This window comes from Bos mutus, chromosome 21 (assembly GCF_027580195.1).
Source record: "Bos mutus isolate GX-2022 chromosome 21, NWIPB_WYAK_1.1, whole genome shotgun sequence".
In the NCBI taxonomy this organism is placed as follows: Eukaryota; Metazoa; Chordata; class Mammalia; order Artiodactyla; family Bovidae; genus Bos; species Bos mutus.
This window is the reverse complement of record NC_091637.1, coordinates 63,426,511-63,442,839: the sequence shown is the minus strand read 5'-3', so window position 1 is coordinate 63,442,839 and position 16,329 is coordinate 63,426,511. Positions and strand designations below refer to the sequence as shown.

The window sequence follows — 16,329 nt, the reverse complement described above, 5'->3', positions numbered from 1 at the left end:
CACCAGGACCCAGGAGAAAGGAGCAGGGACCCCACAAGGGACTGAGTCAGACTTGCCTGTGAGTGCCCAGAAGTCCCTGGCGGTCACGTGGGTTGACAGTCAGGGGCACTGAATACAACAGTCCTGGGAACTGCAGGGTGCTGGCCTAAGTCCTTTTGAAGGAGGTTTCCATTAGCAGTTTTCCAATTACTGCTACCACAGTTTGACCTCAGGCCAAACTACCGGGAGGGAACACAGCCACACCCATCAGCAGAAAATTGGATTAAAGATATACTGAGCATGTCCCATGTAGGACCATGCCTTGCAGGGCCACCTAAGACAGATGGGTCATGGCAGAGAGTTCTGACAAAATGTGGTCCACTGGAGAAGGGAAATGGTGAACCACTTCAGCATTCTTGCCTTGAGAATCACATGAACAGTATGAAAAGGTAAAAGATGAATTCCTCAGGTCAGTACGTGCCCGATATGCTACTGGAGAAGACCAAAGAAATAGCTCCAGAAGGAATGAAGAGGCTGAGCCAAAGTGGAAACAACGACCAGTTGTGGGTGTGACTGGTGATGCAAGTAAAGTCTGATGCTGTAAAGAACAATACTGCACAGTAACCCAGAATGTTAGGTCCATTAATCAAGGTAAATTGCAAGTGGTCAAACAGGAGATGCCAAGAGATGCCAAGATCAACATTTTAGGAGTCAGTGAACTAAAAGGGACCGGAATGGGTGAATTTAATTCAGATGACCATATATTGACTACTGTGGGCAAGAATCCCTTAGAAGAAATGGAGTAGCCATCATAGTCAACAAGAGAGTCTGAAATGCAGTACTTGGGTACCATCTCAAAAATGACAGAATGATCTCTGTTAGTTTCCAAGGTAAACCACTCAGTATCACTGTAATCCAAGTTTATGCTCCAACCACTAATGCCAAAGAAGCAGAATTTGAATGGTTCAACGAAGACCTACAAGACCTTCTAGAGCTAACACCAAAAAAAGATATCCTTTTCATCATAGGGACCGGAATGCAAAAACAGGAAGTCAAGAGATATCTGGAGTAACAGGCAAGCTTGGCCTTGGAGTACAAAATGAAGCAGGGCAAAGGCTAACAGTTTTGCCAAGAAAACGCACTGGTCATAGCGAACATCCTCTTCCAACAATACGAGACAAGACTCTACACATGGACATTATCAGATGGTCAATACTGAGATCAGATTGATTATATTCTTTGTAGCCGAAGGTAGAGAAGCTCTATACAGTCAGCAAAAACAAGACCGGGAGCTGACTGTCGCTCAGATCATGAACTCCTTATTGCCAAATTCAGACTGAAATTGAAGAAAGTAGTGAAAACCACCAGACCATTCTGGTATGACCTAAATCAAATCCCATATGATTACACAGTGGAAGTGACAAATAAATTCAAGGGATTAGATCTGATAGACAGTGCCTGAAGAAATATGGACGGAGGTTCATAACATTGTACAGGAGGCGGTGATCAAAACCATCCCCAAGAAAAAGAAATGCAAAAAGGCAAAATGGTCATCTGAGGAGGCCTTACAAATAGCTGAGAAAAGAAGAGAAGCTAAAGGCAAAGGAGAAAAGGAAAGATATCTGAATGCAGAGTTCCAAAGAACAAGGAGAGATAAGAAAGCCTTCTTAAGTGATCAATGCAAAGACATAGAGGAAAGCAATAGAATGGGAAAGACTAGAGATCTCTTCAAGAAAATTAGAGATACCAAGGAACATTTCATGCAAAGATGGACAGAATAAAGGACAGAAACGGTATAGACCTAACAGAAATGGTATGGACTAACAGAAGCAGAAAGTAATTAAGAAGAGGTGGCAAGAATACATAGAAGAACTATACAAAAGAGATCTTCATGACCCAGATAACCACAATGGTGTGATCACTCACCTAGAGCCAGACATCCTGGAATGAGAAGTCAAGTGGGCCTTAGGAAGCATCACTATGAACAAAGCTATATACCATCTGCTTTTAAAAAGCAGAAACATTACTTTGCTGGGAAAGGTCCATATAGTCAAAGCTATGGTTTTCCCAGTAGTCATATAAGGATGTGAATGTTGGACTATAAAGAAGGCTGAATGCCAAAGAACTGAAGCTTTTGAACTGTGGTGCTAGAGAAGACTCTTGAGAGTCCCTTGGACTGCAAGGAGATCCAACCAGTCCATCCTAAAGGAAATCAGTCCTGAATATTCATTGGAAGGACTGATGCTGAAGCCGAAGCCCTAATACTTCAGTCACCTCATGTGAAGAGCTGACTCATTGGAAAACACCCTGATGCTGCGAAGATTGAAGGCTAGAAGAGAAGGGTACGTCAGAGGATGAGATGGTTGGATGGCATCACCGACTCAACAGACATGAGTTGGAGCAGGCTGCAGAAGACGATGAAGGACAGGGAAGCCTGGTGTGCTGCAATCCAAGGAGTGGAAAAGAGTCTGACGTGACTGAGGCACTGAACAACAACGACAACTGGCTCTAGCATCCAAAGCCATTCAGTGGTTCTCTGCAAAAACTGACACATTTACCGGACTCCAGTATTTATCATTAACTGCACTTTTAAGATTCCTCAAGTGTTATGAACAATGATTTCACAATCTTATCTGTAAATATTTTGGTATACTGTTTATTTGACCCTGAAAATACGAATCGGATTTAATCCAATTAAGTATTCTTTATAATCACTATTCCCTTGACCTTAATCCTTCCCGGTTTTGTCTTGACCTAGTTTTAGGGAAAGAAATGGCAACCCACTCCAGTGTTCTTGCCTGGAGAATCCCAGGGACGGCGGAGCCTGGTGGGCTGCCGTCTATGGGGTCGCACAGAGTCGGACATGACTGAAGCGACTTAGCAGCAGCAGTTTTAGAGAAAACAGAAAACATTTTTTCTTCTGTATTCTTACCAAACCCATTGCTTTCAAATATAATCTCCTGTGGGGATAAACGAACAATTTATTTTGTAGGCCAAACCATGACCATTTTTTCTTTGTGACATTCAATTTTAGAAATGACGCCTAAGACATAACAATCTCATTAACAATTAGAATGTTTCTTTATTGCCTGTGGGTGCAAAGTAAGTTCCATAAAATGGAACAAATGTTTAACATGCTTTTATGCAAGAATCAACTAATGTTTTTCAACAATGCATCCCAAGATAATCTAAGTGACACACACACACACAGAAGTCGCTCAGTCGTGTCTGACTCTTTGCGACCCCATGGATTGTAGCCCACCAGGCTCCTCGGTCCATGGGATTTTCCAGGCATGAATCGAAGTGAAACAACAGTTAAAAAAAAACAAACCACTAACATTACACACCAATGGTAGTCATTCCAAATAAACCAAAAAAATCTTGGATAACTATTATATTCATACTATTATATTCATAGTCAACAGGCAGGCATCTAAGAACACTAAGATTCTTAACCAGTCAAATATCTATGAATATCGCCACTACTATCAGCATCCATGCATTCATTCCATGATAGCTCAGCTGGTAAAGAATCCGTCTGCAATGCAGGAGACCCCGGTACGATTCCTGGGTCGGGAAGATCCGCTGGAGAAGGGATAGGCTACCCACTCCAATATTCTTGGGCTTCCCTCGTGGCTCAGCTGGTAAAGAATCCACCTGCAATGTTGGAGACCTGGGTTCGATCTTTGGGTTGGGAAGATCCCCTGGAGAACCGAAAGGCTACCCACTCCAGTATCGTGGCCTGGAGAATTCCACGGACTGTATAGTCTGGGGGGTCGCAAAGAGTTGGACACGACTGAACGACTTTCACGCATTCATCAAGCAATATGGACAGATTATCCTGGCAGTATTTTGGGTGCTGAGGATAGAGAGCTTTGTGCAGCTCTCACTCTAGTAACATCACTCATACAAACCGTCATCAGCGCTAAGATTGCAGAGCTACCCAAGCATCATCAAGTTTCCATTAAAAACATAAAAAGACCGCTTTCAACCAAGTGCTCTGAGCAGTCGTTGCTAATGTTAGAAGATTTAGCGAAAGCTCCGTTTTAACTGGCAGGCCAAATTTCGGGAGCGTTAACCACCATGTTTTGTGCGGGTAATCTGAGAGCTCTGAGATATGCCTCTAGACTTAACACCTCAACTTTTAAAGAACAATCCCTCCAGTAACAAACCAAACAACCCTGGAGAGGATCTGTAAGCACGACGCGAACGGAAGAACGGAGCTATTAATAATCGCGGAAGTGCGTTTTCCTCATTCCAGTCCCACCTTCTTTGCAGCGGTCTTCAAACTCCGTAGTCAGAGCATCCTAGCTGTGGAACAATACGCAAAGACTCAAGCTTTACCAAGGCTGGGACCGGCACACTGCGAAATGACTGGAAAGATGTGGACAGTCTGCGGATATATCGCTGAGTGTGTGAGAGTGCATAAGACCCCCTGCCCTTTCTCCCTACTTTCCAAGAAGTCCCTGAACCACAACCGCCTTTCATTTCGTGTGTTGCTACCTGCTCTAGAGTCCGAGCCAGGTTCCCTGACCCGCTCCTGGGCCTCAGACCCTCTCCCCGAGCGCGTCTCGGAAGCCGCAGCCCCGCCATCGCCCGCTAACTTTGATTCGCACCGGGGGGTAGGGGAGAGAAGCGGAATCCAGGAAGAGAGACTCCACCAGAGGCTGGAGGCTGGTGGCCATACCCTAACCCGACCTCCAGGTACGCGGGACTTAAGTGGCGCTGCCCGAAGTCCGTCGCTCACTCACCCCTCGCCTGAGGTAAGCCCCTTAGCGACGTCTCTCCTTGCCGACTGCGGCCATCTTGGACGTGGAATGTCGGGGATGTACGTTATCACGCTGCGTCTATGACGGAAAAAAATGAGCGACCGGAGGAAAGCCGGTCAGCCAATGAGAAGAACTTAGCGCTCCCAAAAGAGGAAAGAGCCGCCAGTCTCCTCCGGGCCCCGCCCCCCGAGTCGGCGGTCTCGGCGTGAGGAAGGAGGGGCTCGCTAGAGGGCCCATCCCGTCGGTCCCGCCCCCTGGAGGGTGGGGGTTGGTGGGGGAGAGGGAATTCTGGAGCAACCGAACCTGCTAACGGAACTGAGGCGCGAGAGGAGGGCCCCGGGAGGGGGGGCGGGGAGTTCCGGTCCTCCAATCAACGCTCGGGCCTGGGCTCTGCCTAGCCAATTATGGCCTGGAAGCTGGCGGGCCGAACTGGCGACTCCGGACCCAGGAGTTCGCCCGTCCAATGGCTGGGGAGGAACCGGCGAGGAACGGTCAGGGGGCGGTGGGGCGGGGCCGCGCCCCCTGCGTCTGAATCGCGGGCCAATGGGCGGTGGCGGCGGCGGCGGCTCGAGGGCGGGGCCCGGGGGCGGGCGGAGCGGGGTTGGGCCGCGGCGGCGGGGCTGTCTGAGGCAGCCGTCCCGCCCCCTCCCGTCCGGCCGCCGCCGCCACCGCCGCCGCTGCCTGGGGCTTGGCTGAGGTGGCTTGTGGGTCCCGGCGGAGTGTGGCGCCGCCGCCGCCGCGCGAAGGGGCAAAAGTGGGCAGGTGAGTGCCGGCGGCGGCCCTCGGAGCCGACTCGCGCTGCCCTCCGCCACCGCCATCTAGCCAGCCCCGGAGCTCTGCGCGGCCGCCCCACGCCCGGGCCAGCGGCCCTCGGCCATGGTCAGGCCCACGCCCCGCTGGCCCCTCTGTGGGCCCAGAGTGCGGGAGGCGGTGTGCGCCCTGGGGGCCCGGCGGGTCGGGCCTTGGGCGCCGGGAGTCCGGCGAGGTCGGCATGCGCTGCACGGCCTCTCTGCCCTCCGGCCCTGCCCGGGGTTGGGGCGGTGGGGGGGCGGGGGTTGGGCGCGTTCACCCCCTCCCGGCGCCCAAGGCCCCCTGGTCCCCGCTCCGCCCGCCCCGAGACGGCGGCAGCAGGTGCAGGAATGCCCGGCCCCTCGGCGCCCACCGGGTGGGGCCGGGGTCCGTCCCTCTCGCGCCCGTGGGCTCGGCCCTGCGTGCGGCCGGCTCGCGCACCCGCTTCCTTCCTCTCTCCTCTCTCCTTCCCGTCGTCACCCCGCCGCCTGGGCCAGGGCTGTGTGGCTTTCGTGTTCCTCTCTTCACACCTCAGGCGCCCGCGGGGGTGCCGGGGACTAGCCGGCCCCCGCCCCCCGCCTCGCCCCGCTTCTCTCCCTCACTTTCCAGTTATAAAAACGGTCGTTGAAAATAGGTCATCTCTCTTCCCACGCGCCCCTTGGCCATCTTCCCCACGCTCCGTGCCCTACTAGGAAGAAGAATTCAGTGCTTTGGAGTTTATCATTTCTGGGGTATCAAACTCTTCTTCCTCGTGACTCCGGCCTGGCGAGGCAAGTCTGCACCCCCTCTCTCCTCTGTTTCTACTCCGGGGTGGGGGCGTGGGGGTGCGGGTGCAGAAGGGAGCCGATTAGTGTGTCGGGCGCCACTTGCTGCGGGGGAACGGAGCGGGGGGTAGTGCTTACCCTCGCTGTGTGTTGACAGGTTTAGGATCACTTGGAGTGTGTTGTGTTGCATTTCCAAATGCAGGAGGTGATGTTTCAGAAGCAAAAGTGCTTTTAAAGTACGTTGACAGGTGACTTTTGCTTTTAACATCCTCTGCGGCGTTAACCCTTTAGCGACAGATCCGAACATAACTTGCTTGCGGTGTATGGGTTTGTCAGAACTGGCGAAAGTGTGGATTTTATCATGTGCAAATGATACCTCTTGTCCATTTTTCTTCTCCAAAATGACCCCACTGCTATTTCCAAACTGAAAGAACCAGTAATTAGGAGAAAAAATTTTTTAACTATTTTAAGTTAATGCATAGAACTTGAGAGTATAGCAAAATAAAAGCAGCTTTTCTCCACCATTAAAATTTGGAAAGACTTACTTGAGCCATGATATAGTGTGTCTATTCGGGCTACTATGCATGCAGTCTCTTCTTACCAGATTAGTCCCTGGGGCTGTTGTGATTGATATTTTGGAAAGGTTCCAGCATTTTAAGGAGGAGTTTTCCTCTGGCCCAGGGAAGTAATGGGCAAAGCCAAGTTCTCAAACAGCTACAGAACAACTTTTATTGGGCCCTCAACAACCTCAGTTTTCCTTCTACTACCCTGTATATATATATATATATATTTTTTTTTTTTTTTTTCAAAATTGTAAGTTAATGTGTGCAGTGAAACTCTATAGTCTGAATGAGTAAAATAGTTGCTGCTTCTGGTCTCTTCTCCAGTGATCCCTGGAATAGGAATGATGTTGGACTCGAAGATGAAACATTTATGCCTGCATGTCTGTAGTCATGAAAACTTCTGTTCATCAGTCAATAGTTGTGCAATAAGATTGTCAGGAAGACACACCAAACTGCTCTTCCGTGTGGTGAACATTTAGGCCACATTTTGAATGATGATTAAACCTTTGCTTTAGAAGCCATTGGAAAATGAGAGAGCTGTGAAGGTTGTACTGAAAGTTTTCCATTCTAAAGTTCAGCCCCTAGAAAACTGTTTTGTTCTGAGAGCTCTGATAACTGATCACAACCTTTCCTTAGAACTTGCTGCTCTCATGATCTTGAAGAAGATGACAAAGACGGGGGTGGCTGGAAGAGGCTGTCTACAGTATGACTGAGGTTGCTCACAGTAAATATCTAGTAGATGGTCATTGAATTCAGTGGGAAGCAGGTACCTAGTTTGTGGCTTGTGGAATTTTAGTGAAAATATGAGTAAAAATCTTAACTCCTGGCTCAGGGTTTCTCTTTTATTTTTGCAAGGTGTCAATCTAGTTTGAGATATTCCAAGTCTCTTAAAATGTTTGAACTACATAGTCTCTCTTTTTTTTAAATCACTAATCTGCAGTAGTTTTTAGAAATGTAACCAGTAATACTGTATCTTTCTTGATGCAGTTTGATGAATATCTGTTACTGGGAGGTTTTTTATCTTTAGAAACTGGTTTTCTCAATTAAAAAGTAATATATTTGGGCCCATTGATTTATCAGAAATAATATTTTGATTTCCTGTGCATCCTTTTTTCTTTGTACAGTTGAAGAAGTGGTATCTTGGCTATCAGTTCATTTTGAATCATTTAACTGCTTACAGGTATTAGTTTAAGGATTCCTTGCTTTTGAATTTTCCTGATTTTCACTTTTATTGCCTGTACAAGTGTACCTTACTTGGCAAAATTGACTTCTGTATCCTGGATTTCCTTATGTCATCTCACTTTCCAACTCATAAAATTGGAAATTGTAAAATATTTTTATCTGCAAATATAATTTACCCATCAAGTGAAGTCGCTCAGTCATGTCCGACTCTTTGCGACCCCATGGACTGCAGCCTTCCAGGGTCCTCTGTCCATGGGATTTTCCAGGCAAGAGTACTGGAGTGGGTTGCCATTTCCTTCTCCAGGGGATCTTCCCAACTCAGGGATTGAACCCGGGTCTCCCGCATTGCAGGTGGACACTACCCTCTAAGCCACCAGGGAATTTACATAATGTTTATTCTCAAAGTAAATTTCTAACAAAATAGTAATATAATTTTTTTTAATTATGAAGGAATTGAGACTTCTTTTTTCTAAGTCACTTAATCGTCTTATGGGGAAAAAAGTCAATTAACAGAATTGGCAAGATTAGCAATCCTTTCTGTTGTTAAATTCCTTCAGTAACTCAGGCCAGAGATTAGCTGTGTAGACTCCTTTTCCTTTTGGGAGTTTCTTCTAGGTTTAGAAATAAACAGATTGTAAAACCAGAAGTACAAACACAGCAATTGACAATTTTCAGCTGAAATAAATTTGAATGGAAGAAAAATGATTCCAAATGATTATAAAATTCAAATTCCAAAGTTGAGGCTTTGAAAAATTTTTTTCTTACTCAAGTCCTTTCCAAGTATTATTAGAAGTTAACTAAATAATCAAGTCCAAACACTCTTGGCTTGCAATGGAAGATGAAGTCTAATTCTGAAGTTAAGATTTTGAGGAAAAGTGGTACTGATTACCAAGCCAGAGTAAAATTTTAACCTCTCACATGTTAATACTATTGGGCATCAGCGAAGTTGGACACCGAGCTCTGCTGATGAGGCTCTGCTTATCACATTGCATAAATTGATTAACCGCGCTAAACTTGACCTTTCTCATCTGTAAAGTGGGCCTAGTATCTTACTTTATCTTCTGTGTAAAATGTTTACCTCAGTTCCTGATACAGAGAATGCCTGAACGGTGCAGTTAGGACGAAGGCGGTCATGTGGGAACCTGCTCCAGGGCACACACACTTTCAACAGCCTGGAAACAAACAAAATGACAGTTAGCCTGCAAACAAACAACATGACAGTTAGCATGAATAATTGCATTTGGATTAAAACTGCATTTGGATTTATTGTTTAATAAAGCACACGGATCTAGCTGAATATCAGTTTATGTAACCAAGGGTTTAGTTGGTTATCACCTTATCCTAAAGGCTGTCTTAACTTATCTTTCCTTTGCAGATTACTCAAGAAATATGCTCTGAATCCAAGTGTGAATTCACTTGTTCACTTGGCTGGTGGAAAAGTAAGGCTGTTTTGGCTATATTGATCTTCCTCAACTTATGATGAGGTTATATCCTGATAGCATTTGAAAATATCATTGTTGAAAATGCAGTTAGTGCACCTAACATACCAAACATCTTAGCCTGGCCGACCTTAAACATGCTCAGAACACTGACATTAGCCTACAGTTGGGCGAAATCATGTAACACAAGCCTGTTTCATAATAATGTGCTGAATATCTCATGTTATTTGTTGACTGCTATCCTGAAAGTGAAAAGCCGAACGATGGTCTGGGTTCAGAATGGTGGCGAGTGTGCTCTTTGCTTGCCCTCGTGCTCCATTGGCTGGCTGGCAGCTGAGACTCGCTGCTCAGCACCCCAGTGGGCATTGCACTGCATGTCACTAGCCTGGGAAAGATCAGAATGCAAGAATTCCCCTGGATGCCTATGGCTTTTGCCCCATCTGTATTACAAGTCAAAATAGTCTAAGCTGAACCATCTTAAGTTGGGAACCATCCGTGTTAGTAAAATATCCTTGAGTCGAATTTGGCTGTGGTTCACAAAGCACTTTGACAACCATACCTGCTACCTAACATTAGATGTCATTGTTTTAAAGATGTTCATGGTGAGAACACAGATAATAAACCCAGAAGTCTCTTCCAAACCTGACATTCCACAGTTTGAGAATCTAGTATCCTTATGGGAGGAGTGTGGGTGGTTTGAAAGTAACTTCTTGACAGATTACAGCTAGCTGTTTCTTCATTCTTTAGCATTTTTCTTTTTTCTTTAAGAAAGATATAATAGGAAATGATTATTTATGATACTGAATGATTCTTTGCTTTATAAAGAGGGGTTTTTTGGGGAGCAACTTTCTTTAAATAGAAGCCTCATTTTAATTTAATTGTGTTTATAACTTAATTCAACAGCAGTTTAAAAGTGCACCTATTATGTATTGAAAAGTCAATCAAAGATAGTTTAAGCATCTATAAAATTATCATGTATATTAGTGGAAATATGGTAAAAACATTGTAGAAAGCAAGAAATACCTGTATTTTTTAAAAAAAGATCTCAAGTTTGTGTGTTTGTGTATTTGTCTGACAGCCCAACTTGTTCTGTATAAAAATTGGAATTTTACTTACCCCTTATAGGTCTACCTTCATCTTGCTATGTGTGTAGCTACTGAGTTGAAATTAATTCCACTGTCTTGCCTGTCTGCCTGCCTTGACTTCTTGGTGGTTGTGAGTTGTGACACACAACACCTCCTTTGATAGAGATTGGAATGGTGGGTGCTCCTTAGCCTCTTGAAGTGGGATAAGTTAGTATGACTTGACCGTGTTACTAGATCCTGCCACCGTGCAAAGAGGGATGTTCCTGACATTTCAGTTAACATGGTGCCAATGCAAGGACTATGTACACCTCATCAGTTTTTGTAGCAGAGAGAACTTAAATACTTTTCAATTTGGGAGTGCTTTTATTTGCCTAGGCCACCATCCTGTAATTTGTGTACTTAATTCAAAATGTCGTCCTCTGATCCTAATGGCCTGCAAGGGATTTCAGTGAGGTTCTTTTCTTCCTCCAGAGATCAGGCAGGCTTTACACTCCCTTCGAATGCCGCTACAGCTGGGAGCCCTAGGTAGGAGAAAGCCTGAGGGCCATCCTCTCCCTTAGTCGATCTAGCTACAGAGTTGAGAGGAAAGATGCAGGATGTGTTGAAAAGCAGATGCTGGGCTTCTGCAAAGGTTTTCTGGGTGAATTACCAAGTAGTGTAATCAGAAATGTTTATTCTAGTTGTAATTCAGTTTAGTTCAGTCGCTCAGTTGTGTCTGACTCTTTGCCACCCCATGAATCGCAGCACGCCAGGCCTCCCTGTCCATCACCAACTCCCGGAGTTCACCCAGACTCACGTCCATCGAGTCAGTGATGCCATCCAGCCATCTCATCCTCTGTCGTCCCCTTCTCCTCCTGCCCCCAATCCCTCCCAGCATCAGAGTCTTTTCCAATGAGTCAACTCTTCGCATGAGGTGGCCAAAGTACTGGAGTTTCAGCTTTAGCATCATTCCTTCCAAAGAAATCCCAGGGCTGATCTCCTTCAGAGTGGACTGGTTGGATCTCCTTGCAGTCCAAGGGACTCTCAAGAGTCTTCTCCAACACCACAGTTCAAAAGCATCAATTATTCCGTGCTTAGCCTTCTTCACAGTCCAACTCTCACATCCATACATGACCACGGGAAAAACCATAGCCTTGACTAGACGAACCTTTGTTGGCCAAGTAATGTCTCTGCTTTTGAATATGCTATCTAGGTTGGTCATAACTTTCCTTCCAAGGAGTAAGCGTCTTTTAATTTCATGGCTGCAGTCACCATCTGCAGTGATTTTGGAGCCCAAAAAAATAAAGTCTGACACTGTTTCCACTGTTTCCCCATCTATTTCCCATGAAGTGGTGGGACCGGATGCCATGATCTTCATTTTCTGAATGTTGAGCTTTAAGCCAACTTTTTCACTCTCCACATTCACTTTTTTTTTTTTTTTCACATTCACTTTCATCAAGAGGCTTTTTAGTTCCTCTTCACTTTCTGCCATAAATGGAAAGCAATTCAAGAATAATGCACATTTACAGTCTTTCCATTTAGAATATTTGGGGGACAGAAAAAAAGAAGTCCACGCAGCTGAATTCCATCTCAGTCTGTTCAGTAAGTGTGAAGTAGGTTTTGTAAAAATGGGTTAAGTATCCAGCACCCTCCCTTACCATTCCCACCATCCCCTCAGCCAAGCTCCCTGCACGCTCTGTGTTCATGTTTCTCCCCACCTGTGCAGATAATATGTGAAAGAATCACTCCGTTGATCAGAAGTGGTTGTTGATTACAGATGCCACTTGCATATTAGCAATTTAAATAATAATTGAAAATGCCATCTATTTTACGGTTTTCTAAGCCTGTTCCATCTCTTAAGTGGAGAGGTTGTTGATAGTCTTGTAAAATAGTTTATGGTGTTGTAAAGAGCCAGAGTTTGAAGATTCTGTAGATTTTTAAAAATCTTGATGGTGGAGAAATATAGATACGTGTAAAACTCTTAGCTTGCTGTTTCTTTTTATTGATGGCCCTTCCTTTGAAGGACTGTCACTGTAGTAACTTTATTGTAGAATCCATTTGCTTGTCAATTCAGTATTGCTTTTCTATGTAGTATTTTCTTTTGTCTTTAAGTATTAAGTCCTTTTTTTTTTAAACCATATATTTGTTTCCCCTAAGATAATTCAATAAGAATTCGTAATTTATGCCAGATTTTGATCTAAACTCTAAGGAAACATCTTTTATTTAATATTGTACCTTTTGACTGGAATTTGGAATTTACCTTTATGTATGTATGCTGCTGCTGCTAAGTCGCTTCAGTCGTGTCCGACTCTGTGCGACCCCATAGACGGCAGCCCACCAGGCTCCCCTGTCCCTGAGATTCTCCAGGCAAGAACACTGGAGTGGCTTGCCATTTCCTTCTCCAATGCATGCAAGTGAAAAGTGAAAGTGAAGTCGCTCAGTCGTGCCTGACTCTTAGTGACCCCATGGACTGCAGCTTACCAGGGTCCTCTGTCCATGGGATTTTCCGGGCAAGTGTACAAGAGTGGGTTACCGTTGCCTTCTGTGTTATGTATGTATACACAGATCTAACTTAACACATATTTTAATTTTTCTAATAAGCATATTTGAAATAAATATTGAAGATAAATATTGAGTCTTTGTAGGAAGTTGATGAATTAAACTAAGCAGTAGTTTTTTTCCACTCAGAACATTAAGAATATTCAGGATACCTATTTGGCTCTTTCATTTGCTAAAACTTGGAATCCTGCCCCAAATTCAGCTGAACTCACAATGAAAATTATTCATGGTGTATAACAAGTTTTTGAATCATAAATAAACAGGGTAGGTAGTTATTTTAAATCCTTGGTGTTGGGAACATCTTCGTTAGCTAAGAAAGGCAGAAGGGCGTTGAATTTAGGAGACTACCCAGACTGGATTCTAACACTTTTCTCCGTCTGAATCTTAGCATCCAGTCGTTCTTCTTCAACTGCACTTTATTCTCTGCCCCTCTTTGTTTTGTTACTTTTCTCACACATTCGAGGGGTTATCCAGGCTGTGTCCTGGGTGCCCACTTCCTCATCCTCGAGGCTGCAGGCCTGACTGTCCCTCACTTGTTCATCTTTTGCCCTGACCGGCATGGTCCTGGCACGGGGATGCCAGCGAGCTTGTCTCGCTGCGAATGTGCTGGGCCTAGCACAGGACTTCAGGTTGAAGCTGTAGGCCTACTGCTTGATGGCTGTGGGCTCTTGGCCAAGTCGTAGTTGTGTGTGAGTCCCCTGAGGTGACAGCGGTCACTGCCGGCCTCAGCGGGCTGTGGCGGGGATGGTGTGACCGGGGCAGTGCTGTGCTGACGCTTGTGCCCCCGTCACAAGTGTTCCTGGAGCTTGAAGTCATGCACGAGTTGCAGCTTTTCCATTTCTGTTGGAAATGAACTTCTTTCTGCTTGGTTGCTTTCTAGAAAGCAGAGAGATTCTTTTATGAAATTTAATATCTTAAAACTTTTCTGACAAGAAACTGTGGATTCCCAAAGGAAGCCATCTTTTAAATGTGAATTTTATATCTCTTTATGTGTATAAAGTTGTATTTTGACTTTAGAGTCATCCTAGTTCTTTAGAGGTAGTAGTTAAATATTAAGTAAATGTCTCATTTTGGCTTCTGTCCTGTCAGTGGTGGGGGAATATTATAAAAATCATTCATTGCTGTACAGTCTTACTATAATGATGGGAAATAAATCACTCACAAGTAATATTGTGCTTGCTCAGTTGCTTAGTCGTGTCTGACTCTCTGTGACCCTCATGTACTGTCACACGCCAGGCACCTCTGTCCATGGGATTTCCTAGGCAAGAATACTGGAGTGGGTTGCCGTCACCTCTTCCAGGGGATGTTCCCGACCCAGGGATTGAACCCCTGCACTGGCAGCAGGTTTTCACGACTAACGCCACCTGGGAAGCGTACAAGTCACACTAGTGCGTTAAAATCAGGCTTTCCTTCATTCAGCAGATATTCGACCCTCAACTGTGTCTGTGACACCATACTAGACCCTACAGATAATTTCGAAATGGAAGGTTGGGGTTTTTTTTGCTACAACATGGAAGCCCACTCCAGTGAAGAGATAGCCCGTAAATGAAGTCGACCAGAGTGGGTGAGGCCGCAGAGGCTTGGGGCTGGGCTCTGGGTTCAGAGTGGGGAGGGAGCTTTTAGTAGGTGGAGTTGGAGCTGAGACTTCAGCGTCTTCACCAAAGGCTCTAATAAATATATTATGGGGTGGTGCCAGGCCAAAGGGGGTTACAGTGGCAGGAAGTCCTGGTACTTTCTAGGGTGAAAAGAAATGCGCGTTTGCCTCTGAGGTGCTTCTAGTCAGCTGTCTATACACAAATACTAGAACAGTTGGTGTCGAACCACATCGAATCCAGAGGCAAATGAATCTTCCAGACACTGATGGCTGCAGAGTTCAGAAGAACCGTTGAACTGGGCCATAGAAGTGGGTACAGAGACACACCACCCTCCTGAAGCGTGAGTTCTTCAGGTACCCTGAAGGCTTGAGGATGCCCCTGAGTCAGTGTGCAGGGGGGCTGAGTGATGGGGGGATCCTGACAGAGTGGGCCAGGTGACTGGAGGACTTTCCTGGACAAGGTCACTGACAACCTGGCTTTTGGGTAGCACAGGTTAAGAGCTGGTCTAGACCTAGGCTCCTGCACCTCAGGGACAAGGACAGGCACCTCCCTACACCCTTCTTAATGAAGAGTGAGTTGACAGTGCTTACCTGGAAGATTCCTACTGTCTAACCCATCAGCAGAAAATTGGGTTAAAGATTTACTGAGCATGGTCCTGCTCATCAGAGCAAGACCCACTTTGCCCCATAGCCAGTACCTCCTATCAGGAAGCTTCCATAAGCCCCTTATCCTTATCCAGCAGAGACCAGACAGAATGAAAACCACAATCACAGAATACTAACCAAACACGGATCACACGGACCACAGCCTTGTCTAACTCAGTGAAAGTATGAGCCATGCCGTGTAGGGTCACCTAAGACAGACGGGTCATGGCAGAGAGTTCTGACAAAACGTGGTCCACTGGAGAAGGGAATGGCAACCACTTCAGCACTCTTGCCTTGAGAACCCCATGAACAGTATGAAAGAGCAAAAAGATACGACACTGAAAGATGAACTTCCCAGGTGAATACGTGCCCAATATGCTACTAGAGAAGAGCAAAAAAAATAGCCCCAGAAGGAATGAAGCGGCTGAGCCAAAGTGGAAACAGTGGCCAGTTGTGGATATGTCTGGGGGGTGAAAGTAAGGTCTGATGCTGTAAAGAACATTTTACAGAGTATTGCGTAAGAACCTGGAATGTTAGGTCCATGAATCAAGGTAAATTGGAAGTGGTCAAAGACGAGATGGCAAGAGTGAACATTGACATTTTAGGACTCAGTGAACTAAAATGGACCGGAAGGGGTAAATTTAATTCAGATGACCATTATATCTACTACTGTGGGAGAGAATCCCTTAGAAGAGATGGAGTAGCCCTCAAAATCAACAAGAGAGTCTGAAATGCAGTACTTGGGTGCCATCTCAAAAATGATAGAATGATCTCCGTTTGTTTCCAAGGCAAACCATTCAGTATCACAGCAATCTAAGTCTCTGCCCCAACCACTAATGCTGAAGAAGCAGAAGTTGAGTGGTTCTGTGAAGACCTACAAGACCTTCTAGAACTAACACCAAAAAAAAAATGTTTAGTTCCTCATGGAGGACTGGATGCAAAAGTAGGAAGTCAAGAGATACCTGGAGTAACAGGCAAGCTC

The 16,329-nt window shown here is 45.5% G+C and overlaps 2 protein-coding genes across 10 annotated transcripts in view; one reads left to right on the top strand and one right to left on the bottom strand.

The window, feature by feature from the left end:
- Positions 1 to 4,858, bottom strand: part of CCNK (cyclin K) — a 30,097-nt gene extending 25,239 nt beyond the window's left edge. The window contains exon 1 of one of the 2 annotated variants that reach the window (XM_070357948.1): positions 4,731 to 4,858. The gene's annotated coding sequence lies outside the window, so the exon portion shown is untranslated. The remainder of the gene's footprint in view (positions 1 to 4,730) is intronic. The other variant, XM_070357947.1, reaches the window with a different exon arrangement.
- Positions 4,859 to 5,351: 493 nt separating this feature from the next.
- Positions 5,352 to 16,329, top strand: part of SETD3 (SET domain containing 3, actin N3(tau)-histidine methyltransferase) — a 78,528-nt gene continuing 67,550 nt past the window's right edge. For 2 of the 8 annotated variants that reach the window (XR_011461554.1, XM_070357946.1), the window contains exon 1: positions 5,359 to 5,510. The gene's annotated coding sequence lies outside the window, so the exon portion shown is untranslated. Of the gene's footprint in view, positions 5,511 to 9,421; positions 9,486 to 16,329 lie in introns of all 8 variants that reach the window. The other 6 variants (XM_070357943.1, XM_070357945.1, XM_070357942.1 and 3 more) reach the window with 6 other exon arrangements.